General features: G+C 40.9%; 1 long non-coding RNA gene across 1 annotated transcript in view; it reads left to right on the forward strand.

Moving 5' to 3' along the window:
* The window catches only part of LOC110257251, a 69,632-nt gene extending 52,046 nt beyond the window's left edge, over positions 1 to 17,586 (forward strand). The window contains exon 3 of the long non-coding RNA XR_002339615.1: positions 17,377 to 17,586. This is a non-coding gene — a long non-coding RNA (uncharacterized LOC110257251). The remainder of the gene's footprint in view (positions 1 to 17,376) is intronic.

Consider the following 24,506-nt stretch of genomic DNA (forward strand, 5'->3'; position numbering starts at 1 on the left):
AGCCCTTGTATTTTGCCTCCTTTGTTTAATATCTCCCTTGGAAACATTATAAAAGAAGACAAGAATTCAGGTAGTGCTGGGGCCCCTGTCTGAAATACCGTCATAATATATTTACACCACCACTTATTGCAGCTAGTTATACATTGCCAACAAAAATTTTGAAAACATTTAGATGTAATATTATTGTCTCCAAACTCCAGAATTAAAGTTCCAAAGAATGAGTTAAAGGGAAGTCAAAGGCTCATTATATTGTTCCTGTGCTTGAAGAATATAGATCAGTCGTCTGAACTGGGCTGTCAAAACCCCTTGTTAAGAACAAAGGAATCTGGCTCAGAGAACCAAACTTGAGTAAAACATCTTACTGGAATCAACTGTTTACTAATATGATTTACATGGGAGGAATCTGGCCCTAGCTCAAATTTTTTTTAATACAAACTAATCTACTAAGAGGATTTGTTTTCTTAACCCAAAGCCCGAAAATCACTTTTGTGAAGTATGCCACTGTATACAGTGTGGCTGTTGTGCATTCCCCTTGTTAGGAGAAAGAGTGGAAAATATCAAATCTCATCAAATAAAGCGAAGGAAAAAATTAGTCTCTCATTCGTAGGAGAGAAAAATAACACTCTAGGGACTCAAATGCTTGCTTTGTATTACTAAGCAGTTTCAATTGAGCCTTCCTTCAAAAATCCAACTTCACAACTTATGTCTTAGAAGTTCCCTCTAATTTAAAGTACTCAACAGTGTAGCATCTGAGAATGTCCCCTTCTGAGCTATAAGGACTAATGATCAGAAAGAAGCCTGTGAGATATAAAGATATTTAACTTCTCTCATGTGAGTTCAGTGATTTAGAAGAGATTGATATGCCACTTTTTCCTTATTTTAATGACCTTTCCCGCATGTGGCCTCCCTGATTCCCGTAATAACACTTTGTTTATACAGATAATTTTCTCTCCAGCAGGAGCTCTTACATGCTTTAATAACCTTTTCTCATAAATCAACTCAGTGCACTATGAAGTTTGATGAGGTACAGGGGCTAGGAAGGGCTCCCTCAAGCTTGCCAACTGGGTCTCTGATTGCTCCATTGTCCCCTCCTGCACATCCAAGTGGGCTGACGTTGGTATAGGGATCTGGGGGCAGGGCTTGATTGGGCAGGAAAGTCACCCCTTAGTAGCCCAGGAGTGAGTGCAAGCTCTGTGAGAAACAAAGTGTTTGAGAAGATCTCATGTGAGGAAAACAAAATCTGAATTTTTATTCAGATTAAGCCTTGGGTTAGAGATTCTTGGGTTGTGTTTAGGTTATCTCTTAGGAATTTTATACATTTTATTGATCCAAGCCTGCATTTAGAAATGAAAAAAAAAATTCCACTGGATGATTTAGGTGAATTAGATAGTATCCTTTTTTGCTAGTATGAGACAGAAGCAGAGCTCAAAGTGACATAGACACAAAAGAAAAATTAATGGATGATGTTATTGGGATACCCAGAGAAGAGCTTCAGGAACAGTTGGATCAAGGATATCAAGTAATGTTAAAGAGCTCTTCTTTTTCTCATCTCTTGGCTTTGGCTCCCAATAGATGTTCTCAGCCAATTTTTTTTTTACGCATAGTGAAAAAGATGACAATTAGAAACCTCCTAATCTTATCTTTATAACTTAGGATCCAAAGGAAGAAAGAGACCTCCTTTCTCTTGGCATGTCTGTATCAAACTTCAAGGAGTACACTGACACTGGGATTGACAATCCTAGCAGAGGCACATGGAATGTGTATATGGGTGAATTTTCAAAAGGTGTCAGAGAAGGGAAATGTAAAAATATGCTGGACTGATCCAACTGTGTTAGCTCTAGACCCCTCTTTCCTTTAACCTGCCCTGCCCCCCTCCCACATACACATATGTGAACACACATGCATTATGTGCACACACACACACACACAATATTATTACAGGCCTACCTAAAATATTCTGAAAGGAAACCTCATATGATAAAAATAGAAATAAAAATATGGCATAACCTATAAATTGCTACAGTTCTTAAAGATTTCATTGTAATACCATAAACAGTTCCCTAATGTTACCTAAGTGTTAACTTACCATGTCTGTTTTAGTTCACAAACACTGTTTTATCTAACAAAAATATGTACCTGACACTAGTGTAAGATTTTTACAAGTATTAACTGACTTAATCCTTATAACAACCCTATGAGATACATACTGTTGTTTTTCCCATTTGGGGAATTTTCAGATTAGGAAACTAAGGCACGGAGTAGCTAAGGCATTTATACAAAGGTAGTAGAAGTCAGATCCAAGATTTGAGTCCAGGTTAGTCTGGAAAAGATTCCTTCAAAAAGAACCTAAATATAGTAAATGCACTATGGCCTGCTCATTAGCCCTTCTCCTATTAAAGCTACTCTCGTTAATGTCTGCTATGTCCTTTGCTTGAACCAGAGTCAAACAGGCACATGTCCTATGCTCTTCTTTGCTGATCCAGCTCCTCATTTGGTACAAACAGCATGGTTGGCATTGTCCTTGCCTCACAGAGACCACAGATATATCATGCAAAGAAACTGACAAATAGTGGACTTTCAATATGGGTTCATTTCTTCCACCTCTACTCTAGCTTTGTTTCAGCCAATATTTAATTGGCTATTTTCTTTCTTATTTTCATTTTTCAGTTTTAGTCTTGGAAAATGAGTTTATTGTATCCCATTCGAAAGAGCTAACATCCTGAACTTTGGGAAGAGTCAGGAATAGCTTTGTATCCATGATCCATCGTATCATTGACCACTTATTCAGATGGATAATCCAGCAATTGAAGTCTCATTCCTCCCAGCTCCCATTTGTATTGAGTTGAACAAGATTGCCTTCAGAATTCAAGTCAACCTGGACTCTCAGAATGTGACCTTCTTTGGAAATAGGTCTTTGCAGATGTAATTAGCTAAGATGAGTTCATACTGAATTAGAGGGAGCCTCCAAATCCATGTCCTTATAGGAACGCCTTGTGAAGATATAGACACACAGATAGAAGATGGCCATGTGAAAACAGAGGCAGAGGAGTTCCTGTCGTGGCGCAGCAGAAACAAATCCAACTAGGAACCGTGAGGTTTCAGGTTTGATCCCTGGCCTTGCTCAGTGGGTTAAGGATCCAGTGTTGCCATGAGCTGTGGTGTAGGTTGCAGATGCGGCTCAGATCCTGCATTGCTGTGGCTGTGGTATAGGCTGGCAGCTGTAGCTCCAGTTGGACCCCTAGCCTGGGATCCTCCATATGCCACAGGTGCAACCCTAAAAAAAAAAGAAAGATAACAGAGGCAGAATTGTAGAGATGCAGGTACAACTAAACAAACAAACAAACCAAAAACCAAGCGTCACCAGAAACTATAAAAGGCATGGAAGGGTTCTTCTCTAGAGCTGCCATGTGCCCAGCCTCCTCTATTAACAACAGGCTGCACCAGAGTTGTACAATTGTTATATCGATGAACCTGCATTGACACATCATTGTCACCCAAAGTCCATAGTTTACATTAGGGTTTATGCTTGCTCAGTGTTGTATATTCTAACAGTTTGGACAAATGCATAATGACATGGATCCACCGTTTTGGTGTCACACGGAGTACTTTCCCTGTCCTAAACGTCCTCTGTACTCCACACATTCATCCCTCCATCCCCCTCCACCTCTGCTCCTGATGTTTCAGTCTCCATAGTTTTGCTTTTCCAAGGGTCTCATGTAGTTGGAATCATATATTGTACAGCCTTTTCAGATGGGCTTATTTTACTTAGTAACATGCATTTACGCTTCCTCCATGTCTTTTCATGGCTTGATGACTCATTTCTTTTTAGCCTTGAATAATATTACATTGTCTGAATGTACCACAGTTTACCCATTTACTGACTAAGGGACAGCTTGGTTGCTCAAAAGTTTTGACCATTATGAATAAAACTGCTATAAACATCTGTGTGCCGGTAGACATAAGTTTTCAACTCCTTTGGGTAAATACTAGGGAGTGCCAAAGGTATTTTTTTTAACATGAGGAGAAATCCAGAGGCTGTCTGTCCCTGTTGGTTAATTCAGTGGCTCAAGGCTGTGGTGTCATGACGGGTGCATAAATATTTTCTACCCAGGTAGTGACTGGTAATGTGAGCCGTCATGGCTGTGAGATGGCTGCACCAATTCTAGAGGTCAGCTGATGAGATGAGATATAGAGTGAGGAAAAGTGAGATGATTCCTCCTGCATACCCTTTATTATGGAGTGAAACCTTGGTAGAATCCCAACAGATCCTCCTTAGGTCTTATTGACCAGAATTAGAACATACCAAAATAGTGCAGCTGGGAGAGAGGGTGAAAGTGAGCACCTAGTATCTGTAGCCTCTCTCAGGAAGAGCAGTCACTACCAGCTACTTTCACCTGGCAAGCCTTCTCCAGTCTGAGGCACAGTTTCCTCATCTTGTTAAGTACAGATAGTAACACGTGTTCTTGCAGTTTTATAATAACTAAATGAAGTAGCGGGCAAAAGATGCCCAGCATGATGTGTGGCACTAACTGCACATTCTGTAAAAGCAGACATGCCCTCCCGTTACCTGGCTGCTTGTTCAAGGGCAGGTACTTCTCTATACAACCAGGAAGCTGTTTTTGGTTGACAGTCGTATGGAAAGTCAGAGCTCATGGATGATGCATTCACATGGCCCCTTTTTTGGAGCACTGTCACTTATGGTATATTATTTAGTCTCAAAAATTTTGAGGGGAAGCCATTTTCATCTTCCTCCAAATGTAGGAATAGAAGCAATGAGAAGGAGAGAGTTGAGACCCCTGTCTCCAAGGAGTTTATCAACATGGCTTTTAAGTCCAGAGCTGTGGGAACCACTCCTCCTTTGAGAAGGAATCTGTATGTCCACAGAGAGTTTGCCAGGAATACTGCAGACACCCATTTTGTGGTAACAAGGCTTCCTGCTTAGATCTCAACCAGTGACTTTTTCTTGAAGGTTTCTGGGGAAATGTTTCTGCAGACATTTGCAAATGTATTCATCTGCAGCCTAAGAGCGTCATATTTCTATCTCTACATTTTGATTTCGATATCCACTCCCCAACCTTTTTTCATTCACACAAAGGACCAGCTTTGAATCCCTTCTGCTTCTGCTTAATTCACTAGCATGTTGGAAGCATCGAGGTGAAAATGAGGCTGTTGGATCTGCGGCAATGAGTAATGTAGGATGTGTGCTGAGATGCAGCCCCTGGGACAGCAGGCTTCTCAGCTTGTTTCCGGGGCCATTTGGGCATCTTTGCGAGAAACAGCCTGGTGGAGTATGGGGAAATTTCTCTTCTGAAGAACTAGGGATACTCAGCCTTCTCTCCCGCTTATTTTGTCCCATGTGTGATACTCTATCCCTTCTGGAATGGGCCGTTAGGTTCACACCCTTCTTTACCAGAGTGTATCAGAATGCAAAGTATATTCGGATTGGTTAAGTGAGAGGTAAATTGCAAATTTGCCTTGACTTCAGAGCATCCCTCTGAATTTTGCTTGAGTTGCCTCAGGCATTAGTTTCCTTTCCCTACCTTTCCTATGATAGTGTAGTCTTGCTTTTTGGGAAATGCTGTCTTTCTTTTTAACCACAGAGACCCTCGAAATATAGCATTTCTCAATCTTGAATGAAGGTATTAGGTTCTGCCACTTAACATCTTGAAGAACTATTTAGGTACAGTCTGTGAGAGTGTGTGTGTGTATGTGAGAGAGAGAGAGACAGAGAGAGAGACAGACAGAGAGACAGAGAGACAGAGAGATATGAATAAGCATGTAGGCAATAAATGTCTTCTCTAGGACAATGAGTATTTCTCATTTACTTGCAACAAGCTGGAGTCCTTAAAGTAACCAGAAGCATGCTCTTGCCATTTTTCATGAGCCCCCTAAGTGCCTCTCTGCGGCTGGTGCTTAAGACCGCTGGCTATGCTTGGAAGGGGACAGAGAGGACAGGAGGTGGAGGGGCCCAAGTTTGTGATCTCTACTCTGTGGAACTTGGAGCCTAGCCAGCTGCCTATAGAATCTGCAGAAAGTGTTATCAGGAAAGAAGCTATTGACAAGTGAAGATCAAACCTGTCTTAAGGGCGGTAATTGGTATTCTCCTTGTATATGGCATGGTAGGGTTATTGGGTAAGCTGTCAGCCTCCCCCTCACCTTTCATTTGATGAAAATACAAACAGTGTCACCCAAGAAGTCAAATCAAGAAGGGCACTCCAAGCATTTTGAGGAACAGTGTAGACAAAACTACAAATAAAAGCAAAGCATTTACTTTCTAAATAACTTTCTGTGAAAACTGCTGAACAAGCAGGAAACACTGATTAGGAACAGAGATTTTCTTCAGGACTGAGTCCTGGTCCCTACCCTAATATTCATCCAAAGATCATGGGTAGGTCGTTTAACTTTGGACTTAACAGGGTAAACTTTTTGGTGTGGAATTGCAGGATTGAACGCAGGGACCTCTCGCTGTGACTGCTGGGATAAACTGGGAGTGGGGAAGGGTGGGAGCCAGGTGTTCACTCACAGCTGAGCTTTGTATTTTGTTTTACAAGTGGAAGATCTTTTCTACTCCAGCACTTGATACATTTGCACATGTATGCGTCTCTGTGTTGCATTTTAACCATAGAGTAGTCACTCTGAAGAAGCTACTGATTTTTTGCGTGGCTCATTTTAAAGAATCTGAGAATAATTATTCTTCTTTATAAAATAATCATTTGGGAGGAAAGGTCAAGCCTCAGATTTCTCTGAGTTCTTCTTCCAAGGAAGAGATCCTTAAAAAGTTGAACCTAAATTCAAAATTTCTTTACTTCTAAATAGGTAATAAGTGCCAAAAAATTTAATCGAATTTTTTTCTCAGACTCAACAAACATGGTTCTCTGCACAGGAGATAAACCTTGATGCTCAATAGATGGAGATGGGGTGGGGCTTAGAGAAGCTGGCAATCAGGGGTCTAAAATCTGTAAGCTTTGCATTTTTCCTCAACCCGCCTCTGCCACACCTCTCCTACCCCCTCCAACTGTGACAAATGAATCAGAGACTTCGCTGTGAAATTATGATGACATCAACCCTGTTGTCTTCTAAGAATTAGAAATTAGCGTTTTAAAATGTTTAGCCTAAATATATGATACAATCACAAAGGTCATATTTTATCCTAGAACTAATCTAAATTGTTTTTCTATTAATGACATAGATAAAACCACTTTTTCTGGGCTTTTCTTATAGCAAATAATATGTTGTCCAGTTCAGAAATGGAACGTGTGAATAATCCCCAAGATCAAAAATACTTCACCTCTGGGAGTTCACATTGTGGCTCAGTGCTAACAAACCCGGCTAGTATCCATGAGGATGTGGGTTTGATCCCTGGCCTCACTCAGGTGGTTAAGGATCCGGCATTGCTGTGAGCTGCAGTGTAGGTCACAGATGGGGCTCAGACCCCAAGTTGCTGTGGCTGTGGCATAGGCCGGCAGCTGTAGCTTCAATTTGACCACTTGCCTGGGAACTTTCATGTGCTGCATGTGTGGCCCTTAAAAGAAGAAAAACAACAACAACAACAAAAAACCTTCACCTCCAATATTTACTATTATGAGCAATGCTCTATGAATATTCTTGCATGTGTCTTTTGCTGCAGGTATGCAGGATTTTGGTGTATAGGCTTAGGAGAGGAATTGCGGGGAAGTAGTAAATGCATTTGTTCAGTCTTGCCAAATAATGTCTGATTGTTTTCCAAAGGGCTTGTAATAGTTTACAGCACTGCAGACAATTCAGGTTGCTCCAAATCGTCACTTATATTTGGTGTTATCAGACCAGTCAGTCTTTGCCAGCCACCCATCTACATGTGGAAGCCATAATATGGTGAAAAAGGCCACAAAAGATAACTTCAGTATACCTTTATATTAAAGTTCATAAAAATAGCAAAATGAAACAGTATATTGTTTAGGACACATATATAAAACATTTTTAAAGAGTAAATGGTAAGTCTAAAACGCCTGACTACTTTGGGGAGTGGAGGGGAGGAGGAGGTAGTCTTGGACAGGAGTACGTGGGGGTTGGTAATGTTCTAGCTTTACTTTTATGCTTCATGATGTAGTATGTTTTACATGCATTGTTTTATGTATAATTACTATTTCATAATAATTTAAAAATTAAAGAGAGTTTCCCCTTAACTGAGTTGGGACAGTGGAAATGACTCAGAGGTTTAACAGTGTAACTAAGAAAAGGTCCCGAGGCAGGAGTTGAAGGAATAGAGAAACGGCACTGAAAAGATGTATGAGGCTGCTCACATTGGACGTGGGCTCTTCTGAATTGAAGTCTGGACTCTGCCACTTTGGGAAAGTGATTTAACTGCCCAGTATTCCATCCTCCCTCCCTGTAAAATAGGGCTAATGGGGAACAAGCATTTCTCAAGTTGTTGTGAGGACCAAATAAGAGAAAATGCAAGTAAAGCCCTTACGCTGGAGCTGGAACCTTTAAATATTTTAGTGTTTGCTTTGCAGAAACTCTTATTGAAGCTTGGAGGTTCAGGGAAAATGATGGGTAAATTTACATTTGGAGCTTAAGCACCTTCAGAAGGGAAGAACTTCAAATTCTTTTTCCCAGATATGCAAAAACATTGGAATCTGTCTGGATAGGTTGAAGTTGGTCTTTGTCAAATTCCTGGGGCAAGACTGCATCATTGTACCCTGAAATAAAATAATTCTGGTGGTATAGTGAGATAGTGTGAATGGCCTAGTGGTCAAAAGAGTCTGAGAGTTGATAAAGATACTAAAATTTGTCCCGATTCATACATCTTGTCTGCCCTCAGTCCTAGAACATGGATGGTGGGTATGAGTCTAAATAGGCCGGAATCAGTCCAGCACTATCACCTTTTGTCAGTGATTTGCAACAGCTGCCATTTCCGCAAAGCAATCAGAAGACTCAGCCCCAGACACATTTCTTCACACTGCTGCGATTTCCTGAGTGTTGACCTGGGCTCTGGCTTTGATGTGCACAGGGCATGGAGACAGCCCAAGTCTGGGGCTCCATTGAGGGACATATTCCTAGAGTCACTCCAGTGGGTAGTCCTCCAGCTCCAATGGAGACATCTGTAGCAAACAGGTACTTCTTTGGCAATGGCTGGGAGATCTCAGCCTCAATGTGAGTGCTCAGGTGAGAAGGGCAGTCTGAATCTTAGAGCATGATAAGCAAGCACCACCGGGTTTGTCCTTCTCAGACACAGCAGAGGGGAGGAATCCTATGTAAAGAGAGACAAAGCTCCCCTGCCAAGCTTGGTCATGGGAAGTATGAGTGTTTGCTGTATTTTATACTAGGACTGAGTGGGGAGCAATCATTATTCAGTCTGTAAAATCAGACACTACAATTAAAATATTTTCACATTGATTACAATAAGATGGCATGTCTGTGAAGAATCTGCAGTATGTAGGCTGCCATCTGTTGAAAACGAGTCCTGCTTTGTGCTCTGCCAGCAGGGAGCATATCTATGTCTTTATCATACTTAGAGTTCATGGGATGGAAGAGGAACTCTTTTTGGATGCTCTCCAGATAATCCAGCACCTAAATTGATAGATTTAAGTCTTCTAAATTGCATTTAGAAATTTTCCATTTAAATTATGTTTGTGTAATTTTAATCAAATAATAACAAACACCCTTATCCTTACAATAAAATATTAATAATTGCCAACATTTATTCTACTTGATTAAATTTTTACAAAGGAACAAAGTATTATAAATGAATCATGTTTAAGTGCTTTTTAGAGTTCCCTGCTGGCTCAGCAGGTTGAGGATCCACCATTGTAACTGCCGTGGCTCTGGTCACTGCTGCGGCAAGGGTTTGGGGACTTCTGTATGCCGCAGGCATGGCCAAAAAAAAAAAAAGCCCAATTGTCTCTTTTTCTTCCTGCCTCCGTCCCACCAGAGATCCTAATATCACAACTTTGGGGGGGTGGGCATCTTCCTCTTGTATGTTTGATGCCTTTACCACACCTGGTACATCTATAGACAATATAGGTTGTGCTCTTTGTTTTTTAATCAACATAAATCGCATTATCTATACATGTTTTTTGAAATTCCCTTTTCGCACATTTTATTTTTGAGATCTATCTATGTTGATGTGTATAGAGCTAGATAATGCATTACCATTGTGGCATAATAGGAATTTCACAATATCATAATACAAATACACTATGTTTTATTTATTCCTCTACCAGTGGATAATTAGATTTTTTAAAAATTCTCAATTGTAAACAAGGCTGTAATGAACATCCTCTAAGTGGAGATTCTTAGCATGTTCTGCCAGATGTGGGGATATGTGAGTCATTATAGCATCAACATTAACATCAAGGGCAACCAGCTGCTTTTGTGATCACATTGTGGTTTGCTGAAACCAGCTTGTTTTGTATTGCAAGAGGCAGTTGTTAAAATTTCATGAATTTTCTGAGGCAACTGTTAAAAAACAGCCATTATAAAAATAAAAATTCTACAACTTTCCAATAAAATAAAATTATATGCCAAGATAATAAATACTTACAACTCATCACTACCTAACAACTTTCTGTACCTTATGGTTATCTGTGCTCCTGAGATGATCTCTATTATTTATGTGTAGTGGAAATACTATATGATGGTGCATAACCATACATCTCCTGTCAACTCCGCTTTGTATTGTTAGCTTGACATCAGCCACAGAGGGAGTATTTGCACTACAGAAATCAGCAATGCTACAAAACCAAGGCTTGCTTTATTGTTGTGTTGACTCTGTTGGCCAAGCATTGGTAAAGTTTTTCCATAAAAAGATAGATAGTAAATATTTTTGGCTTTTCCAAGCACATATAGTCTGTTACTGTTGCTTCCCTTCCTTTTCTCTATTCTCTTCCTCCTCTGCCCCCTCTTCTTCCTTCTCCTCTCTCTTCCTTTAAAATGGAAAGAAAACCTAATCGGCTGATGAGCTTTACAAAAATAGGAGCCCATGAGCTGTAGATTGCTAACCTCTGGCCTAGTTATAAGAAAGTGAGAGGGAAAATGTTAATAATGCAGATGTAACTTAAGAATGTGTTATATACGTAGTCTTTTTACATTGTAAATAGCAGAAAAAATTGGCAAAACATTCTTCCAGTGTTTGAAAACTGCTATCTGATTTAACAAAGAAGTTATCTCACCCTTTACAGACAAAGTTTTGACATATGTTCTCATTATATATTTCACTTTCATCTTACTCATTAACATAAATGAAAAAAATCAACTGACATTCATCAGGGACTACACCTGGATATCTAGTTGTTAAACATTCATCAATGCCACTGGATCACACCTATTAAATTATGGAGGAAAACACTCATTTGTCTAATTCAGATACCTTATTACACTTAAATTACATCTTTTCTCACTCTTACATGTATACACACCTGCACTACTCATATAGTTGACATACTTCTTCTCTCTTCTGTATGGTCTTCCACTTTTTCACTTAAAATTGTATGTAAATTACTGTCAGTATTAATATTATGAGTATCATCATCACCACTTCACATTCTGACTCCCACTAGTCTGTGAGCTCTGCAAGGGCAAGAACACTGTTGCAGTTATTCTCTTTGTGCCTCAGTGTTCTCATCTTAGAAATAAGCTCAATAATAATAACCACCTTATAGGGTGCTATGAGGACTAAATGAGATAATAAATGTAAAGCACTTAAATTGGTACCTGGCATACTGTAAACGCTCAGTAACTATTAGCTTTGATAACCATTGTTCACATTGATAATAGTATTATCCTCATCATCCTCAATTTCATAGCAGCTTCAAATCCCAGAATAGTTCCTTGCTATGACAGGCACACTGCAGATGTAAAATTCATGAATGTGACCTCTTTTTGGCTTTCAAAAAAAAAAAATCAAACTATTTGATTTACTTTTTATGTTTCTAGGAAAAGATGCTGTATGATCTGGCAATACTAAGATGTGGAAGACTTAGTATAAACATAATCCCATTCTTTAAAGAGTTGATAATCTAATCAAGGAGAGGGACCACCCTAAATGGCACGTGGGAAGTGCCGGTAGAAGGGAACAGGCTCTGAGTGCCAGGGGGTAAGAGGTCAGGGAATCCACTCTTTTCTCTGATGATCAAGGCAGGGCTGAGGGGTGGAGTGAGTCATGGGCTGAGCTTATCAGAGGGGTAGAATTTTCCTTTTCATGGGCTACCTAATGCCACAAATCAATGTAGATCTTTAAAAAAATAAAGAATAGGAGCGCCTGTCGTGGCCCAGTGGAAGCAAATCCGACTAGGAACCATGAGGTTTCAGGTTCAATCCCTGGCCTCACTTAGTGTGTTGAGGATCTGTCATTGCTGTGAGCTATGGTGTAGGTTGCAGATGCGGCTCAGATCTGTCATTGCTATGGCTGTGGCGTAGGCTGGCAGCTGTAGCTCTGATTCAAGCCCTAGCCTGGGAACCTCCATATGCTGTGGGTGCAGCCCTAAAAGGACAAAAAGACAAAAATAAAATAAAGAATATCTCTGCCTCTCTCCCTCTCTCTCTTTTTAAATCATGTTCCTCTTTCTATGAAACATCTTCTCTCTCTTTTTTTATTTTATTGTATTTTTTTCTTTTTAAAAAATTTAAAATTTTTATTTTATTTTAATTTTTTGCTTTTTTGTTATTATTATTATTTTTAGTAGTTATTTCCCCAATACAATTTTTTTCTACTGTACAGAATGATGGCATGATGACCCAGTTACACATACATGTACACATTCTATTTTCTCACATTATCATGCTCCATCATAAGTGACTAGCCATAGTTCCCAGTGCTATACAGCAGGATCTCACTGCTAATCCATTCCAAAGGCAATAGTTTGCATCCACTAACGCCAAGCTCCCCAACTATCCCACTCCCTCCCCCTCCCCCTTGGCAACCACAAGTCTATTCTCCAAGTCCATGATTTTCTTTTCTGTGGAAAGGTTCATTTGTGCCCTATATTAGATTCCAGATATAAGTGGTAGCATATGGTATTTGTCTTTCTCTTTCTGACTTACTTCACGCAGTATGAGAGTCTCTAGTTCCATCCATGTTGCTGCAAATGGTATTATTTCATTCTGTTTTATGGCTGAATCGTATTCCATTGTGTGTATATACCACATCTTCCTAATCCAGTCGTCCGTCGATGAACATTTGGGTTGTTTCCATGTCTTGGCTATTGTAAACAGAGCTGCAATGAACATGCGGGTGCATGTGTCTTTTTTAAGGAAAGTCTTGTCCAGATATATGGCCAGGAGTGGGATTGCTGGGTCATCTGGTAGTTCTATGTATAGATTTCTAAGGTACCTCCATAGTGTTTTCCACAGTGGTTGTACCAGCTCACATTCCCACCAACAGTGCAGAAGGGTTCCCTTTTCTCGACACCCCATCCAGCAGTTGTTATTTGTGGACTTATTAATGATGGCCATTCTGACTGGTGTGAGGTGGTATCTCATGGTAGTTTTGATTTGCATTTCTCTAATAATGAGGGATGTTGAACATTTTTTCATGTGCTTGTTGGCCATCTGTACACTGTTATGTCTCTAAAAATGCTTTTTGCATCTGAAACAATAAAAGCAAACTCTTCTGTGTGAATATATCTCTGTGCATATTTGCAGACAAGGATGGTATCCATACCTAAAAGCATTTGTGAATCCCTAAGAGCCAAATGAATTCCCACATTCCATGAATTGCTGCAGCAAGTCACTCCAGGAATATTCCACTTTCATGTTAATATTCTCAGTATCTGACAGGGATGTCTGTCTGTTTTGAGAGGGCCTGACATCCATCTTCATGGGACTCATCCATACAGCCATCCTGTGGTGACCAGGCTTCCCTGAAATGACCTCACCCAGCTCCACAGGCCTTTTCTCTCCCTGTCTATTGTGATATTTCTGACCTATGAGGTGTTGTAGCTTCTGATCCCAAGCTCAGGAAGAGTGTGAAGAGGAAGCATGATGCCAAGAGTGGTCTTGGAATGTTTGTTAGCCTGCCCCCAAAGCCTGCGTATTCTATCTGCTAGGATTCTAGTATTGCAAACCTGGGCTGATACCATGCAGTATCTTTCTTTCTCTTTACCTATTGGATTTTCTGAGGAGGTAATTAAGTTAATTCTTTTTCCCATCTAAGTTCTAAGCCTTTCCAGTAATAGACATTCAAGTTAGACAGGGATCAAAATACCCATGTCATAATTGGCAAAGCTGTAGAAGAATGTGACTTGACAGTGTCTCATGAATGTCCTGTTCCTTACCTCTAAGTCTAGACCTTGGGATGAATGTGAAGAAAATGGATCTGCCCAGCAGACGCTCCTCTGGCCAGCCACATGGAGGGACATGGCCAACCTCATATCCTATTGAGGTCAGAGGACCAAAAGAGAGGTACAGAGAGTGGGTCGAGGCAAAGAGTGATTTCAGTCATTATGCTGCCCCATAGTGACAGGGAGACACTCCATGTCAGTATCTCACCGTCTCACCAAGCAGATAAATCCTCCTCCACACAGGGGAGAGCCAGAGAGAGGCAGAGAGGAAGGCGGAAGTCTCCCATTCCTCCCTCTCAGCCAGTACTTCTGAGAAGGGGATGCTCCTGTTTGGGGCGGCTACTCTGAGAAGTGAAAAAGATGACCTCCCCGTATGACACACAGAGAGGAAGACCTCATTTGGCAAGTGCACTGCTGCCCAACCACTGTGCAGCTCCAAGTGGTGGCAAATTGTTGGCAGCCTGGCAGGAAATTTTCTCCTCTCCCTTCCCTTCCCCTCCCCTCCTCTTCTCCATCCCATTTTCCTTTCTTTTCTTTTTTTCCTTCTCTTGCTTTATCCTTTTCCCCTCTTTTGTTTTTCTTTCCTGTTATTTTTCAAGAACTACTTGACTGAGTGCCTAGTGTATGCTGGTGATAGAATGATGAATAAGACCAATATAACTCTTACTTTCCTGGAACTTGCATTCTAGTGAGCAAGACTGTTTTTAAAAAAAATAGCTACTTAAGCAAAAAATAATTTTAAGTTATGGTAAATGATATAAAGGATCAAACAAAAGTCTGAGATAAAGAATAATGGAAGGGATTTAGGCATTCGTTTAGATGGCTTATTGGGTCTCCAGTGGGAAGGTCTCCTCGAAGATGTGCATTTAACCTGAGTCCTAGAGGTTAGGAAGTCCCGTGTGAGAGGGGAGTGGAAAGCATGGGCGAACAAGGCGGTGAAGACCCCCAGGCTACTTATAGGATCGGCCCTCTGTGGAGGCCAGAGGAAGCAGCCTGCACTGAGGAGCTGGCCTGTTGGTTTCCTCTCTGCAGTTGGTCGTAGCTTCCTGGAGTATTGTGTTGGAAAGGATTTTGGGGTTCTTAAGTGCTCACTAGTAAAGAGGCCCTTGGAATATTGGCTGTGTTTGTCGTGGGAGTGGGAGGGGCTCCAGGGCCATATTTGTTCTTCCTATTCTAGAAGATTTTACCAGTGGTCTGATGTTTTAGAGGCGAGCCGGGAAGACTGTGGAGATGATGTCCTTCCCCACTGCTTCCCTTAAATCAGCTGGTCCACTCCAAGCCTTTCATAGCAGAAGGTTCAACAACTCATTCAGAAGCCATATGGCCAATGAGCTGCAGGGATGAAGGTACCCAACCCCACCTTAATTTTTTCCTTTCACACTTACTCTGTAGCTCTCCTCTGTGTCTCTTGCAGCAGTCAAGTAAATTCCTAGAGAAAAGAAAGATGAGGAGTGGACCCCTCTCCGGCCTGTTTTCCCATTTTAGAAATTTCTTATGACCTTCCCACAAGAAAGTTAGGTGGACTGCTTCTGTGAGGCTGGAGAGATACATAGAATTGCTTTGAAGTTGCAGGAACTAGTACCTCATAAATGGGATTCCCCTTGCTCGATAAATACCCTTAAAAGCTTAACTCACATGGAATACATCAAATGCACACACTCACAAGCCATTTGGATTTGTGTTTTCCAAAGGGTGACATGTCTACCAGTGGTGGTACATGAGAAAATGTTAGGAGGTATGAGGACTTTTTCATGTCAGTAATAGTTGTAATGCATATCGGCAAAAGCATTGGTTTATTATTTACGTAGAAGATCAAGTTACCTTTTACAATAAATCTATTTTGGTAAGCCAAGCTGATATTTAAATATTAAGGTGGTAATTGTATAAATGGTATATGAATATAGCAAAGGGGTTATGATGATATATACACAAAGAGTTGAAACTTGGGAAACACTGATTTAGAGTCTGTTATAGGTTCGCTGGTGTTCCCCCTCAAATGCGTGTGCTGAAGTCTCAGCCTCTAGTACCTCGGAACGTGACCCTTCTTGGAGATACAGTCTTTTGCTAAGTGTGGGTCCTAATCCAATATGACTGATGTCTTCATAAAATGGGAACGTGCTCAGAGACAGCCACGCATGGAAGGGAGAACCGTGGAGAGACATAGAAGACAGCCGTGTACTAACAAGGAGAGAGGCCCCAGCAGATCCTTCCCACACAGCCCTCAGGAGGAACCAGCCCTACCTGGCTGACACCTCGGTTTTCAACCTCTAACCTCCAGGACTAAATGGGATGATAAATTTCTATCTTTTAAGCCTCCCAGTTTATAGTACTTTGTTACAGTAGCCCTTGCAAACTAGTGTAGAGTTTATTTTCTAAATATGTTTGAAACGAATTGCCTTGCAAACGAGCATTGACATCTTAGAAACGTGGGCTTCTAAAGGGTGGGAGCCTCTAAGTGCCTATAATGTTCGCTGGCAGATGTTGAAGATGGATTAATAAATTCATTTTCACAGACTTTATTAAGTGTGGAGAAAAAGCAAGATATTTATCAGTAGTTTAGTCATCTTGTGGAAACCACACTGACCTTTGAGTCCAAAGACCTAGTTAGGCTCAGGTTCTCATTCTGCCACAGACTGAGGGGCTTCAAACAAGTTCCTTCACTGGTGGGATTCTTAGGTCCTCATTCAGTTTTTCCACTTTCTCACTTCAAGACTCCATGTTTAGAAAGTATATGTCTCTAAGAGTTCCAAAATGTCAGTCATCTCCACAGCTGGAGAGAGGGAGAGTCAGGGCAGGGCTCATGGGACCTGTGAAGAGGTTTGACTGGCTGTCTAGACAGACATCCTCAATGTTTAAACTTGAGTGAACATCTGTTTATCATCCAAGATGCTCATGATGCTACGCCAGCCTGCAGGTGGTCCCCTGGGGCCTGGCCACCAAAGATGTTGTGTGATCATGGCAACTCAGGGGCTACAAGATAGTGGAATTAATGAATGGTAAAAAAAAAAATGTATAGGCTAGTATCTAGAATCTAGATCCTAGATGACATTGGGAATTTGATTAGGGTACTAGGTCTGGTCTACCATGAATAATACTCAGTTTTCCTTTTAATTGGCAGGATTCCAGGACCAAAACCCCTCACCACCAACTGTTTAGTCTGGCTATAAGAAAATGGATACATTTTATTCTGAAAAAGTAAGTTACCTAAATTGAAAAAAGTGTCTCTTCTTTCAGTCTTTACTCCAATAGAGGCCCCCTCTCCAGCCACTTCCAACCAAGTAAGGGCACTTATTCTGTCACTGAAGCTTGTCTCCTGATAACGTTATTGTTCTCTCACCACTGAATTTTGGGGAACTTGTAGTGAAAATAAGAAAGGAATTTGAAATTAAATCAGATTAATCAAATCAAACCATATCAATCAAGTAAGGGGAGTATGTAGCATGCTGCCTTGCTGGCCCTGTCTTGAGAAGCAAAATCAGACCGAGACTTCAGCTGGAAAGTAAGCTTGCATCTTCCTACATAGTGATGGTTCCTAAAGCAGCAGGGGAAAACTGAATCTTTAGATGGGAAATACATTGCTTATCCTTAACATCTGGCTTCAAATCAGAGGGAAGATGACCTAAGGAGGCTAAGGAGGGTACTAATAATGTTTCTCCAAGTCCCCTCTCAAATACCACAGTGTCAGCAGCAACAATACATATTTTCTGAGGTAAGACTTTAGTCTTTGGGGATTTACCAATTGGCAAATGCACCAGTGGTCCCTGCCTTCTCAGAATCTACCATCTTGTGTGACAGGAAGGGAGCCTGATGTTTTCAGAGCACTAGATGTCCTAGAACTTTACATGGATTATCTTATTAAATACTCCAGCAACCCTCTTCTTGCTATTGAGATATCTGTTCTGCTGTTTGGAAACCTGAAGGTGTAGATGGTTTAGCTTTGTCTATGGTCCTTTGTCTTAGAGGTGGTAATGGTGGCATTTGCTTTGTCAGGCACCTGTCTATCCTGCTCCCCCACTTCCCACAGTCGTAGGTCTTACCTCCACCCGGTGTACTTGTGTATTTGTATCCTGGGAACCAGAGCACATCCCTGTCTGGGCTTTGTCTCACCCGCATCTCACTCTCCTCTTAGATCCTGGAGTTCAATTTGGCATTCTTCTTTTGTTTGTTTGGGGTCTTCTTTCTTTTCGTTTGTTTGTTTTGGGTTATACCTATGGCATGAGGAAGTCCCCAGGCCGGGGACTGAACCCCACAGCAGTAACAACACCAGGTCCTTAACCCACTGAGCCACCAGCGAACTCTGGCATTCTTTTTAACACAGCCCTTTTTCTCTCAAAGCTTAATTGCAAAATGTTGCTTCCATTCTGCCATCCACTTTTATTCCATCTCTCTTCTCACCCCTTCATTCTTTCATTCTCATAGTAACGGTTTGATGAGGAGGTTATACTGATCCTGGGCTGGTATTTCTTCCAGATTTTGTTTCTGTATTTGAGGTCTGGGGATGCCAGCTATCTTCCCTCTCACCCCCAACTGATGGCAAACAGATACAAGGAACTTGAGGGAGATCAAATTCCAGGATCAGCTATGGATATCCAAATTTGGGGCTGCTGGAACAATATGCTGTTGTTTGAGCCTGATTTCTTACTGGGGCATCACATTCCTTCCTGTTCCCCATTCCCCAGGTTTAAACTTTGATGCCTTCTGGAGTCTGTATAGCTGATGTTTAGCCAGTCAGTTACCTGGAGGGCTGTAGTCAGTAACTGGCCAGACACAGTACTAAGGAGGGAGCTGCATCTCTAGGTTTTCCTTTGGAGACATAGCCACAGCCTGACCTGCATCTCTAGGTTTTCCCTTGGAGACAGCCATAGCCTGACCTGACATGCTATCTGCCCGAGAGCAGGAGCACAAAGTGCAGCCCACTTGCTGGCAGGTAGGATGCAGTGAGAGTGGGTTGAGCTGTAATCCACCTTTGTGGCAGAGTAGCTCCATGCCCTGGATCCAGGACATGGCTTTCCTAAGAATTCGCCAGACAGGGAGGTGGGAATCATAGTAGTGGGTAGAGAGAAGAGCAGAATTGTTGGTGGAAGTCCCCCCTTTTTATGAAAGAGTGAAGATAAGAGGAATAACCACTTCCTTCAGATGTCTGGCACATGATTTCTCCAGGTAGCAGACTGTACAACTCTCCTTTCTGGGTAGAAAAAAGATCCTGAGAAACACTTACTGCTGGAAGAGGCACCTTCATGTTGCTGATGCAAAAACTGGGAACCTCAGTGACTTGTCTAAGAACACACATCTGCTCAGGAACCCAGAAGTCCTGACTCTCAGCCCAGCACCCCTCTGTGCATTGATTCAGGCTAGAATTTGGGGGCTTCTCCCTGAGAACATCTACACACCTGCAAACAGTTTTCGGCTCGTTCTCAATAGTGTCATATAATAGTTGAGGTGTCTTTATTGAAGAGCTTTGATCAAGTGGCCTTAGGCAGTACATGGCTTAGCCCATTCCTGATTCGATCAGCTCTGTCTGTTGACTGTCACCCTCTTGCCAGCAGCCTCTGTTCTGTACCAGAAGCCCTAAGGGCAAGCTTGGAAAATCAAAAACCCTTCTAGTCGGTGCCCTGTCACTCTGGATCAGATGGAAACAGGAAGAGAGGTTGCATAACCCGTCTTCCTTATCATCACCCGCTTTGGGAATATTTAATTTATATTTCTTATTATACAAATAGTAATATGAGAAATAGAAGGAAAAAATGTGTATTTCATCCAGAGAGGAGCATACGCAGAGCACAAGCTGTGGAGTGAAAGAGACCTGGATACAAATTCTAGTTCTGCCACTCTATTGACTTTGACACTGAACACTTAATTATTCTGAACTACAGTTTCCCCATGTATAGGTGGGACTAATAAAAGTTTCCTGTGTGTGTGTGTGTGTGTGTGTGTACATATTAAAAGAATAATGTATATAAGGTCCTGCATATGCAAGTTTAATAGTTTAGTTCTCTCCCACTCTCCTTCCTCAGTTATCACCATTTTTAATTTATTGTTCTTCTTTCAAGTTCTTGTCAAATGCAGGTATACTTTCACATATGTAGATGTAATTTTTGTTTATACATTTTTTATCTAATGTTATACCATCCTCTGTCTTTCTCTGTTACCCTTAGGTTGGATCACATGAAAGTGCTGATACTCAACTATTTTGAGCTAGATAGAGCAATTTCATGTGTTCCCAACTAAAGTGGAGTTTTCAGAATCATCATTGTAAAAGAATGAATAATATTGTATTGAAATGGTAGGCCATGATTTATATAAGGACTCCCCGTTGACCATTTTTGTTATTTCTCATTTTTCCCTATTCAAAATAGTTTCATAATGAAAATTTCTGTAAAAGGATTATTTTCCTTCTTTGAATTATTTTCTCGGGATAAATTTCCAGAAGTAGCTCCAGTTTTATTTTGAGGCCCAGTGAATTGTATTCATTTTGCCCATAATCGTCACTTCTATCTGTCCCTTAGCTCTGGCTAGGATTGAAATCTGTTGGTATAACCAACTCAAAGAATAATGGGAACTCTAGAAACCCGCACCTGGTATTTGTCAGGGCTGAGAAAGAGGGGCAGAGAACAGAGATACAGCAGGAATTCCTCTCTGGGAGCCTGGTCCATCTCAGCAAAAAAATTTTTTTTAAATTTTCATATTTTGAGCTGTCAAGGAAGTCAGGAAAAAATGCACAAAAAGGAGCCCCTTGGAGCCATTTCAATGTCCATCAGTAGGAGGATGAATAAATAAAATGTAGCATGGTTATTTGATAAACTATCATAAATAGTTAAATGTGAATGAAATCTATGTATAGCAATATGAGGAATTCTCAAAAAGAGCTAATGAATAAAAGCAAAGTATAATAAGATATAGGATAACATTTAGGTCAGCTTTAATACATGCATGACAGTGGTTTGCATTTTCATGGATACTAGCATTTATATTTAAAATTGTTAAAAGTGAACTGGAAAGATGCAAATTAAAGTCATAATTTTGGGAGTTCCCACTGTGGTATAGCAGGTTAAGGGTCTGGTGTTGTCTTTGTGCTGCAGTGGGTTCAATCCCTAGCCCGAACCCACAGTGGGTTAAGGATCCAGTGTTGCCTCAGTTGTGGTGTAGGTCTCAGCTGTGGCTCAAATTCGACCCTTGGCCCAGGAACTCCCATATGCTGCAGGTATGTCCAAAAAAGAAAAAATTAATAAATAAAATCGTAATTTTGACTATGGAAAATAGCAAAAGAGGCATTTTGAACTGCACCTATAGTTCTTTAATTTAAAAAGAAAAACAAGAAAATACTAGCAAAAAGTTAATAATAATGATTTCTGGGAAGGGGACACCTAAATGTTTTTATTCTTGGGTCTTTTCCATATTTATTAAATTTCTCATATAATCACCATCATTATCATCAATAACAAAAGATATGAAGATGAGAAGTGGTAGTGTCAGGGGTGATGGATTGAGGCAGGGCCACCAAAGTGAAAACTTTCAGCTCTTCAAGGTGACCATGAATCAGCAGATTAGTTCAGACTGTATCCTTATCATTCTTTGCTAAGTCAGTTTTCCTTACGCTAAGAGAAGCTCTACCTTATTGTTGGCTTCACGACATTTTCAGGCCTTTGGTCACCTGGCAGTTCTGGGAAGGGCTAAAACGTCAAAGCTGTCCTGTGAGTTTTGGCTAGAATCCAGTGAATTTTTGGATCTGGTGAAGACTAACTCTCTAGAGAGGCCCTTCGCTTGAGATTCCTGAAAATGTCTGATGGAATAATTACCTTTCTAAGTCCACAGCAATGCTGATGATTTGGACACTGATTGGTTGCTAAATAAACAGGTTTGGATTTTTTCTTTCTGATAAATGGAACAGGAAACTGGAAGGAAGAGAGAACTTAAGAAGGACTAGATTTTTGATCTATAAATCAACATGCTTAAAAGCCAGGTCAGGCATTTAGGACTTATTAGCCAGAGAACTAAATACTTTCAGATGGAGCTGAGTGTCAAACACAGGGGTTGAAATGAGAAGGCCAGTTTATTGTTGTCATGGTACCCAACGTGGTGGTGGATACTGTGGTATATACCCCCAGACTCTGCCTTTAGGACTAAGCCGAGGCATGTTGGCTCCTGACAGCTCACAACTGCATCCCTCCCCAGGAATTTCCAAGGGCATTTGCCTTGCCCGAAGTTATTACCCTTGCCTACATCCAGTACACATTCAAAGAATGGTCGAAATGGATATACAAAGACCTGGCCCCTTTGTTTCAGGCCCATCCTGGTTCCAGACCTCTCTGTGAGACTGACTGAAGATCCTGTTAGAGCAACAGCATAGTTAACCTCTTCTTCCTCTGACCAATCCTCATCCCTCACCCCCTGTTCCTTGTGCTCCAGAGGTGTTGATCTTGAACGCTAACTTCCCGAGTAAAAGTCTTGGTTCTTAGAACAAAAGTGAAAACAACCACAAAACAACAGCAATAAAAACCTTGGCGTCTCAATGTTTACTTTCCAGAGAACCTTATCTATGACCTACTGGCCTTGAAATGCACCTCTTTTTCTTATGCTTTGCTTGTCCTCATTTGAGTAGTTTAAATTAGTCTTGTAGTTTAAATTGACCTTCCTGGTTCCTGTTATCCCAGATAATTAATCAACTGCTGTGCTTGCAAGAAGAATCAGATATAAGTCCCGATCTTAAGGAACTTACTATTCAGGTTGAAAATTGAGATCTCAACTTAAAAATTAGCTAACCTCCCTCCAATTGAAATAACAATGTAAAATTTTAGCTGAAGGACCATTACAAATTTACTTGCTTGGTGAATGGAATAGACATGTTCTGTAAGCACAATAGAGAGAAAATATGATGGTTGAGGAAGTTAGTGAAGAGATTGGAACGTTAGCAAAGAGTTAATAGAAAATTGGCAAAGAACTAGAAAGTCCACGAGTAATTATACACAGATATTATAGTGACTAAATAGTTAAGAGAATGGCGGTAAATTCATATTGGAGTTTAGACTGATTGATAGAAGCGTGAAAGATAGACCTAGCCTACCTTACGCTTAGGGGCGACAGCCCTCTCCATCCAGTTAAAACTCAATATAACTTAGAATTGGCCCTCTGCATATGCAGTTCCTCTCTTTCTGCAGTTCTGTATTCATAGATTCAACCAACCCTAGATTGTGCAATAGTGCAGCATTTGCTGTAAATGCAGGTATTAAGTGGACCCAAGCATTCAGACCTGTGTTATTCAAGGGTCAACTCTGCTGGGAGACATAAGGAAAGACAGTTTAATATCAGATTATGAAGAGCATTAAGTATCAGGCTAAGAAGCTTAGTTTTACCCTGAAAACAGGGAAATGGGGTTAAGACTAAGACAGACACTGAGGGCTTAGGGAAAGGGTAGAGACGAGAAGGCAGGAGTAGTGTTGAAAGCAGATTGAGCTGGTAGGAAATCATCTAAGATCTCCTGGAAGGGATCCACTCAACGGCAGCCTGAGGCTTGTGCAGAAGAGCTCTGCCTTTAAGGTCTAAGGCAGAGGATAAGGATGATGGCAAGCCTGCTTCCTGGACTAACCACCGAAAAATAGTCCGGGGCAGCCTATGTCACGGTAGTTCCCACCTCTCTGATTTTAATGCTGTTCCTTCAATAACCTCCTTCATCTTCTCATCCATATCCTACTTGTTCAGCATGGTTCAGGACAAGTCATGGCCTCCTTGTCTGGCTCCTTCAGTCCACCTCTCTCTTCTTTGAACTACTACCGTCCTTCAAACCAAACCATTTATTTGTTTCAAATTTAACTTAACACTGTCTTACAAGGTATTGTTGAAGCTTATTGTGATTATATCTAGACAAGTGCTACAAACCATGTACCACTGTATTATCTGATTTCTTAGTAAGTAGTTGGTGAATTTCTCCTCTTCACCATCACCTCTAAAAAGTTGTTTTCATCTCTTATTTCCTCTTCTGATTAAAGAAGTTTGACACTTAATAGTGATAATGAGGGAGTTCCCATTGTGGCACAGTGGGTTAAGGACCCAGAGTTGTCTCTGCAGTGGCACAGATTCATCCCCTGCTTGGCACAGTAGGATAAGAACCTGGTATAGGCAGCACAGGTGCAACCAAAAATAGTGATAATTAAAATTCATTATTGCATGTCAATCTGTAGCTCTTGAACCCTTACAGCAATCCTGAGAGGTAAGCCTTGTCAATATCCCCGTTTTACACATAGGAACATTGAG

The sequence above is a fragment of the Sus scrofa genome, chromosome 16 (genome assembly GCF_000003025.6).
Source record: "Sus scrofa isolate TJ Tabasco breed Duroc chromosome 16, Sscrofa11.1, whole genome shotgun sequence".
Lineage (NCBI taxonomy): Eukaryota > Metazoa > Chordata > Mammalia > Artiodactyla > Suidae > Sus > Sus scrofa.